General features: G+C 29.4%; 1 long non-coding RNA gene across 1 annotated transcript; it reads left to right on the forward strand.

Annotated features, from left to right (window-relative positions):
* Positions 1 to 2,236: 2,236 nt before the first annotated feature.
* Positions 2,237 to 2,840, forward strand: LOC122499708. The gene is made up of 2 exons (XR_006301367.1): positions 2,237 to 2,671; positions 2,745 to 2,840. It is a non-coding gene; the product is annotated as an uncharacterized LOC122499708 (long non-coding RNA).
* The last annotated feature ends 5,818 nt before the right edge of the window (positions 2,841 to 8,658 follow it).

The following is an 8,658-nucleotide window of genomic DNA, read 5'->3' on the forward strand; positions in this document are numbered from 1 at the left end:
GAGAAAAGTGGAAAAAACTGAAAAACCAGGATTCCATGGGGCTATTTTGTGCACTTAAAAAAATCAAATATTTTTCATAAATATTTTATTTAGTAAGTAAAGAAGATTCTGTTTATCATTTTAATACATTTTTGTCTTACTTTTCTGTCAAAAAACTGTAAATACGTTAATTAAAATCATTAAAACGATTAAAAGCTCTACCGGTGCACAACGTAACCTCAAAAAATGAACTTTAATTAATATTTATAAGTTTTTAAAATTAGTTTTAAAACTATTTTCTCGTTTCTCTTAAAATAACTTGAAAGTCATATTAGATATTAATATGTTATCTATTTAACCTTAAAAATATTTATTTCAAGTTTTTTAAAGATATCATTCAAAACCATTAAAAAAGCTCCTATTGAAATGATGTTTTAAAGTTATTTATAAGTGTTTAAACGATCATTTTATAATTATATTAGTATATTATTATAAAATATATATTAAAAAAGAAAAAAATTTTATTTACTATCTGCGTAATATACAATTTAAAGAAAGATTGTTAATTTTTAGTAAATCCAGATTTTAGCAAAATTTTAGTGCTTTATTTTACATTTTTTGTATAATATATCTACAAAAAAAATTTTACTAGGTCATTCTTTTTTTAATTTACTCTCAAATATATACACAAAAGATTTCATGAAGCAGAAACGATTAAAAAAATTGTTTACGCAACATTATAGGAAAACAAAGTTCGATGCACAAAATAGCCCCATCCCGGGAGTTATTGTGTTCACGACTTTCAATGACTATAACTAAGACAAAAAAATTTTTTTCTTTGCAAAATTTATAGGAAACCTTCAGAAGGATGTCCACAACATATATCAAAAGTTGATTTTCTTTATTCTCTTAATTCTGAATTTAAATAAATCTTTGAATCAAAAAAAAGCTATTTGGTGCACAAAATAGCCCCGGTTGACGGTAATTAAAATTTTCAAATATATCTACAATAAAAATCGTTTTGAATAGTTAAAATTTTGTAAAATTTAATTGAAAATAATTAATTGATTTAAAGTGTATATTTACAATTTTTAAAACACAATTTTTGAAGAATTAGAAAGAAAATTATTTTCTAATTTTTTAAAATTCAATATTTTCAGTATTTTTAATTACATATTTCCAAAAATTCAAATACATTAAAAAAGAATAACATTTTAAACTTATTTTTAACATTTTGGAAAAAACAATCATATTTAAAATTTTTTATTAAAATTCATCAAAAAATTAATTAGTTTTTTAAACTATACAAAAATTCCTTTAAAAAATTCAATTATTTTCGAAAAAATACATTAAAATTAGTGTTGCCGCAAGACGAAACAAGACGAGATTCTTTTCAATCTCGTCGCGTCTTGATATGTCAAGACCAACAAAGAGTCTTGTCTCGAAAAAGTCTCGTCTTAAGGGGATGTCAAAGTCGATGCGATTTTCCCATTGAAGCTCAATGCAAAAATCCAATCGACTTTGACACCGCCTTAAGACATAGAATCTCGTCTTGTCTTGAAGTCTCGATATTTTTTCAATTAATAAGACTATTACAGGTTCGGAAAACAGGAAGTTTAATAAAAAAATAGGAAAACTAAAATTATTCTAGGAAATTAGAGAATTTTATCAAAAATACTAAAAAGTTTTAATTTTTTGTGTTTAGCAGCCTTTGAAGATATTAAAACTTAATTTTCCATGTTCTGCTTATTAATTTTAAAATCATCCGACACGTGCAGTATAAAAGCTAAAATAATTTTGAGCACTTGAATTTTTCGAGCACTCAAATATTTTTGAGTGACTAAAAATTTATAATGCTAGAGTATAGAGCCCGGTTCGAGCTCGACCATGCTATTCGAGCTTTTTGCACAACTCTAGTAGATACCCTGTTAAATGTATTAGTAGGGGAGACTAGGTGCGGTCGTTACGTTGTGCAGTTGTTACAAATGAAATATCTCAGAAACAGTTATAGTTATAGAGATGGGGTTTCAAAGAGAAAAATGTTTAGTTTTTATGTACGAACTTACTGCAATATGTTTAAAAATTATATGCAAGCTTTACAAGTAAAAAAATAGGCACATTGGTTTTTAGAGGCCAAAAGTAAATATTTTTTAAATAATTAATAGACTTTTATACTTAACAAAGTAAATTTTTTTAATATCAATTCTATGAGGATTAAACTTTAAAAAACTGTCTTGGTTGTCCACATTTAGTGTATACTTTTTTAATAAAGTGATCAATTTGTCACATGCCACGTGTGTGACCTCTAAGTAACCTTAGACCAGACCTGTTACCAAGCAAACTTGACAAACACCCATCGATGAGCAATCTTTTTACAACCCTATTACGTCGATACACGGATGTGATCTGGGTATATAAGGCCCTAAATTTGGATCCAAAAGTCAGTATCTAGTCAGCATCCAGTCAGTATCTAATTTAAATCAAACCGATCGACATCATCTCTGTACCAGTAGTCAGTGCGAATCTATACTCGTTACCTACGATTATCCCAGTCTAAGTAATACCCATCTCGTGTGTGACCGAGCCATTGTCAAACCTCCAAGCAGTAAAAATTGGAAAGGCGGTGCATCTGAACTGACTGTGGACGCACGAGCGGAGAACGGGTTTTCAGCTTCACAAAGAAGCAATAAAGGTAATTAACTAAATCTTTTCATCATATTCTTTCGATACAATTTCTATATCTAATAAACGCCTATTTGTTAAAGGTGTTTATTGGAACTGGTCTTCTCTCGGCAACATACAAATAAAGAACTTCAAGAAATCATTATATACTATTTTATAATAAATTTCATTTTAACTAATTCTTAACTTTTATTCATTGATTCTTTTTCCTCATTCCCAAATAAGATTTCTTCGGAATTTCTTATTTAAAACGAGGATAACAAATGTTAAGAGGTAAGTTACTTTTCACGTAACATACCCTCTTTTCTTGGTGCATCGGCCGGGAAACCCATAAAGAATCAATGATATTAATTTTTCTAATTCTTATTTTTTCCAAAAATTTATTTTGAGATATAAAAAATATACATGTTTTTAACAATTCTAAAAATTTTCTATTAAAATTTGAAACATTTAAAATCAATTTTTAACTCTTATTTTTAACAATTCTAAAATTTAATAAAAAATTGAAACACAAACCGAGAGAGAATCAATTCCAATGATTAAATCATTTCTTTTAAAAATTAATGTCTATTTCTAAGGAAAATATTACACAAGATAAACATACAACTCGATCAAAAATCAAAGAAAACCCTACTTTAAAACTTAACCCAGGAATTCCCTATTTTAAACCTTTAGCTACTGGTACACCTAGATACTCTAACGAAAATCCAAACCCTTTTTGCAAATCCGAATTAGATTCAGGAATTTGTCATTCATTATTTGATAACAATTCTTTCAAAACTGACGAAGAAAGTGACAATACAATTTTAGAAAATAACGGTTCTTTAAATTCTACATTACGAAATAGTTTTAAACAAAGACTCGAAAATTCCATAATTAGCACACACGATAGTGACGACGAAAACAGTCACGACGAGAACAGTGATAGTGAAAATTTAACAGAAAATAACGAAATGGCTCTACCAACAAACCAACAAGTATCTTTACGTGACGCTTTAGAAATAGTTCCTTTGTTTGACGGGACTAACATTCCAATCTCACATTTTATTGAAGGGTGTTTAGAAGCAGAGCAAATGCTTCCAGAAGGAGTAGCTCGAAATAATTTAGCAAAATTATTAAGGGCAAAATTAAGTGGGGATGCGCGAAAATGTATTTACGGAACTCAAATAGCAAATGTAGGCGAATTAATAAATAAATTAAAACGCGTATATTTGCCAGCTAAAACAGTGTACCAATTACAGGGAGAATTAGGAAATATATATATGTGGGAAAAGGAAAATATTACATCTTATGCTGCGAGAATAAAAGAAATTGCTGATAAAATTGAAGATGTTCACAGGTTAGGTAATAACAATGCAGTTGACGATGTTTTTAAAGAAAATCTAGAAAAAGACGTAAAGCATTGCTTTGTGCGCGGATTAAGACCCGAAATAGAAATTCGTTTGAAAGAAAAACCCACATTCCGAGAGATAGTAAACGACGCGATTGATATAGAAAGGAATTTAAGTGCTAGTTCAGATCTTCGAAAAAGCAAAATTAATGAGGATCATAAAGCTATAAAAATACACTCCTTACAAGATTCTGATTTACCTTGCTCAATTTGTAAGAGACGAAATCATAAAACAGAAAACTGTTTCTTTTCAAAACAACAAAATAAAACATACAGTCCACCAAGACAAACACAAGGATTTTCAAAACCCTATTTTAATAATCAAAATTTCTCAAAAAATAGAAATCCCTTTAACAATGGTAACAATTTTTACAGAAATAAAAATAAAAACTCTAACAATTTTATGAATAAACTTTCTAGAAACTTTCAAACTTCACGATACAATAACAATAACGATTATAATAATAATTATAATAATAAAAACTATAATAATAATAATAATCAGAGATTTTTCAAAAAAGATATAACTTGCAATTATTGTAAAAAATCAGGTCATTATATTAATGAATGTAAAATTAGACCTCCTAGAAGAGAAGAATCATACAACAAACAACAATATTCTAAACAACAATCACAATCTCAATCACACCATATTCAAAAATCACAAGAACTACAACCTCATTTTTCGGGAAACTTGAATTCAACCCCCAGCAAGGGTGGACTGAGGGTAGAATAAATTTAAAAACACCCGTTTCAAAAGAACAAATTACTTTAAACAATTCGCAAACAAATACAATTCCCTCAATTATTATCTCTGCCGACGGTTTAAAATTTCCAGCTCGAATGATGATAGATACTGGAGCTGGAAGAAATTTATTAAAATTAAAAGCAATTGATCCAAGAATTCCAATTGACACAGAAAATATTTTAAAATTAATCGGAATAAATGATTTACCTCTTTACACTTTAGGGCAAATAAAATTAAATATTTTTGGTCATCAAACAATATTTAATATTATCCCAGATGCAGTCCCAGTAGACGAAGACGGTGTTTTAGGGACAGAATTTTTTCGAGACAATAACGTAAACATTAATTACACTTCAAAATGTTTAGAGATAGATAATAATCTTTATCCTTTTGTTTCCACAAAAATTTTAACAATACCAGCACGAACGATAATAACAACTACAGTTTTTCTTGACGAAACTAATAAAAATGAAGGTTACATACCAAGATTGAATTTAGGTTCAGGAATTTATGCCGGAGACGCAGTAGTAAAAAATTACGACAATAAAACATTTTTAAAATTTGCAAACACTAATGAAACTTCAGTCACTATTTCAATTCCTACAATTAAATTAGAAGATTTTGAAGAAATCAACCCTTATACATCTATCACACAAACTCAAAAATTGGATAACAATGACATGACTAATAATTTACTAAATAATTTTTTAATATCAGAAAATTGTTGTACTTTTAATAAAATAACAATTGAAGACAGAATAGAAGAAATAAAACGACTTCTTCGTTTAGACCATTTAAACCAAGACGAATACGATCATGTAGAAAATCTTATAAAAAATAACGCTGACAGATTTCAAATGCCTGGAGAACCTTTAGAAGCAACTAATATTTTAAGACATTCAATACCAACTACAGATGACTGCCCAATATTTTCAAGACAATACCGTTTTCCTCAAATTCACAAAGACGAAATAACTAAACAAGTAAATGAACTTTTAAAAAATAAAATAATTAAACCTTCTCAATCACCTTATAACACACCGGTATGGATCGTACCTAAAAAACCTGACTCAAGCGGAAATTTAAAATGGCGAATGGTATTAGATTTTCGAAAACTAAACGAAAAAACTATAGGTGACTCATATCCATTACCTCATATAAATGATATACTTGACTCAATTTCTTCCGCAAAATACTTTTCTGTCTTCGACCTAGCAACCGGATTTCATCATATTAGAATGAATCCCAATGACTCACACAAGACAGCTTTTTCAACACCTCATGGTCATTATGAATTTGATAGAATGCCATTTGGTTTAAAAACAGCACCCGCGACATTCCAAAGACTTATGGACTTAACATTAACTGGACTAATTGGAACAGAACTTTTTGTTTACCTTGATGACATTGTTATTTACGCAGACACACTCGAAGAACATGAAAGAAAATTTAATAATTTAGCTGAACGACTCAGAAACGCAAATCTTCATTTACAACCAGACAAATGCAAATTCTTACGACCGGAAGTAGGATATTTAGGACACATTATTGATAAAAATGGTGTTCGACCCGATCCAAGGAAAATTATTGCGGTTAAAAATTTTCCTATACCGAAAACAACAAAGAACATTAAACAATTTTTAGGATTAGCAGGATATTATAGAAGATTTATTGAAAATTTTTCTAAAATTGCACATCCACTAAACCAACTTTTAAAAAAGGATACACCTTTTATTTGGTCAGACAAACAACAATTAGCTTTTGACACATTAAAACAACATTTATGCGAAGAACCTCTTTTACAAAGACCAGATTTTTCCCAACCCTTCGTGCTTACAACAGACGCATCAGGTTACGCGATTGGAGGAATACTTTCACAAGGGAAAATAGGAAAAGACAAGCCTATTGCATATGCATCTCGAAGCTTAAGCGATACGGAAAAGAAATATGACACATACGAGAAGGAAGCATTAGCTATTATTTTTTGCGTATCTCATTTTCGACCATATTTATACGGTAGAAAATTTACTTTAGTAACTGATCATAAACCATTAGTATGGTTCCAAAATTCGAAGGATCCTTGTTCACGTGTTTCGCGTTGGAGATTAAAATTAGCAGAATATAACTATGAAGTAGTGTACAAGGCAGGTAAAATGAACGTCAATGCAGACGCTCTTTCAAGAAATCCAATTCCTAACGAAGAAGAATTATTTAGGAATCAAAAGGTGCTCGACGATGATACATTTTTAACATTCGGGGATAATAAAAAATCAAGTGAAAATATTCGCGATAGTGATAATAATACGTCTACATTATTACTCTTATTAACTTCTTTGCTTGACCCAATACTTACGAAAACGCAATGGAAAACCATTCTCACTAGGGCACAACGAAAATTAGAAGAAAGGGGAATTCAAGAAAAACTTACGGAAAACGTAGAAGAAATATTGCAGCCCATTATCAAGAGGTCAAGAGGTCGTCCTAAAAAATTAAAAAATAAACTTCCCATACAAGAAGACAAGGTTGGTACCAAAAGAAGAGGAAGGCCGAGGAAAGACAAGAAGCCAATCTCAGAAGCTGAAGAAGAAACTGATCCAGAATACTTCGATGAATTAAGAAGAAATAAACGACTTAAAAAGACAAAGGGGAAGAAGAAAAACAAAATCGTAATTCAAGAAAAACCAAATGAAGACAATGAAAATTACTTTTCATCCACAGAAGATGATAGTTCAGAAGAAGATGACGACATATTCAAAGAATCCCTCGATGAAGAATCTCATAAAGAAGAAGATGACGACACAATTAAAAATCCCCTTAATGAAAAAATTTTTGAAGAAGAAGAAAGTGAAATTGAAGAAAATAACGAAGACAAAGGACGTAATCTAAGAAGAAAAGAAGAAATTTCTCAAGCACCTCCTGTTCAAGAAAAACAATCTACGAGTAATAAAATTTTGATAGAATGTCGTGACCAATTAACAATGCGAAAAGACAATTATTTATATTTTATAAGTACTAACGGTACCCTTCTCGACAATGGATCTAAAAGTTTAACAAAAAAATCAATTCTACCCAAATTTAATAATTTACAAAAGGGTTTAGTAAAAGAATTTAAAAGGGGAAAATATTATCATTTTGCACTTCCAATTCAAGAAAATGTCAAAGAAAACTTAACTGATACTCTAAATACAATCAAATCATGTTTTAACTCTTTACTTTCAATTAGTGATAAACTAAACATTCGCAGTATTAGTATAGCAAAAACATCTCAAATTAATCACATTCCTTGGGAAGATATTAAAATTTTAATTCAAGATATTTTTTCAAACTCTAAAACAAAAATTATAATTTGTAATGGGATTACGCAATACCCTAACAAAGAAATTAGACAACAGATATTAGAAGAAAATCATTCATCGGCAATCGGAGGCCATAAGGGAGTAACAAAAACTTTAGCTAGAATTCGTCAAAAATATTATTGTGAAAATTTAAAATTAGATATTCAAAAATACATAAACGGATGTTTACAATGTCAATTAAAGAAATTAGTTCGCGTAAAAACTAAAAATCCAATGATTATCACAGACACACCTACAACTGCTTTTGAAAAAATTTCTATGGATATTGTAGGACCTTTTAACCCTCCAACTAAATCTGGTAATACGTACATTTTAACAATTCAAGATAACTTCACAAAATACTCTTTAGCAATCCCTTTACCTAATCATCAAGCTGCTACAATAGCAGACGCATTCGTGAAAAAATTCATTTGCATATTCGGTTCACCTAAAGGCGTACTAACAGACCAGTGAAGAGACTTTTTGAGCAATTCATTAAAAAGATTAGCAAAACGTTTTAGAAT

Source organism: Leptopilina heterotoma, unplaced genomic scaffold (assembly GCF_015476425.1).
Source record: "Leptopilina heterotoma isolate Lh14 unplaced genomic scaffold, ASM1547642v1 Lhet_173, whole genome shotgun sequence".
Lineage (NCBI taxonomy): Eukaryota > Metazoa > Arthropoda > Insecta > Hymenoptera > Figitidae > Leptopilina > Leptopilina heterotoma.